Source organism: Chrysochloris asiatica, unplaced genomic scaffold (genome assembly GCF_000296735.1).
Source record: "Chrysochloris asiatica unplaced genomic scaffold, ChrAsi1.0 scaffold00028, whole genome shotgun sequence".
Taxonomy (NCBI): domain Eukaryota; kingdom Metazoa; phylum Chordata; class Mammalia; order Afrosoricida; family Chrysochloridae; genus Chrysochloris; species Chrysochloris asiatica.
In genome coordinates, this window is record NW_006408546.1 from 17,342,469 (window position 1) to 17,343,911 (window position 1,443).

Consider the following 1,443-nt stretch of genomic DNA (forward strand, 5'->3'; position numbering starts at 1 on the left):
CAGTTTTAGAACTAAGGTGCCCCTGACTGAAGCCATGGTATTTTCAAAAACGTCATATGCATGTGAAAGTTGGAGAGGGAATAAAGAATACCATAGGCAAATTGATGCATTTGAGTTACAGTGTTGGAGGAGAATGTTCAAAGTGCCATGGACTGCCAAAAGAACCATTCTATGTTGGAAAAAGTATAGCTAGAATGCTCCTTGGAGGTCCCCATGGCCAGACTTCATCTCTCACACTTTGAATATATTATCATGAGGGAACAATCCCTGGAGAAGGACATTATGCTAGGTAAAATGGAGCGTCAGAGAAATAGAGGAAGACACCCAAGGAGATGGATTGGAACAATGGCAATAGCAATCAGTTCGAGCATAGCAAAGATTGTGAAGTTGGCATAGGACGCGGCAGTGTTTCATTCTATTGTGCACAGGGTAGCTATGAGTTGATGCCAACTCAATGGCACTTAACAATAAGGAGTCATAACTGACTTAACGACACTTAACAACAACAAATGCAGGCTAGGTAAGTGGACTGAAAGGTCGATTTTGAACCACAAGGTCAGTGGTTCAAACCTACCATCCCCTCCTTGGAAACCCTATACTGGGTAGATATGAGTCAGAAGCGACTCTATGGCACTTAACAATAACAAATTGCTAGGTATATAATTCTTGGTTGGGGTTTTTTTCTTTCGCAATTTTATACAAAATGATTCAAAAAGCTCATGGATTAACTGAATGAAAAAAATATTAGAATTTTTCCATAAACGTTTGGAAGCCCCCTCACATATGTCATCTCATTGCCTTCTTGCTTGTATGATTTCTGCTGAGAAATTAAACTTTAGTCTTAATGATTCTTTTTTTAGGTAACATGTTGTTTTCCCCAGCTGCTTTCGTGACTTTTAACTTGTCTTTAGTTTTGGAAACTTTGATTATGATATGTCTTAGTGATCTTTTTTTTTTTTAAAGCTTTTATTGTGAATTGAGTGATAGTCTCCATGGTTGAACATCGGTTTTGCACTCAACCAATTGCATCTTGTTTCATTGCAATGATTACAATCCTTTCCATTCTCCATCAGTTAATAGTACTTGCCTCTATTCCCCTCCCTCCTTTTTTTGATGTACACAAAAACACATAGGAATATATAATCTTTTAAACAACCAAAGGACACATTTTGCAGACCAGTACCCTGCTTGTCAGCCTTTAATGATGATCTTTTGTGATCTATCCTATTTGGGGTTTGTTTAGCTTTTTGAATGTATATCTTCGTATCTTTCATAACATTAGGGAAGTTTTCTTCCAACAAATCGGTGACAGTTTTTTCTGTGTGTGAGTGTGTTTTTGTTTCTTCTTATTCCTGGTTTCCAATCACATGTGAGCTAGTCCTCTTGGTGATGTCTCACATGATTCCTAGACTTTCTTCCCTTTTTTTCATTCTTTTTTCTACT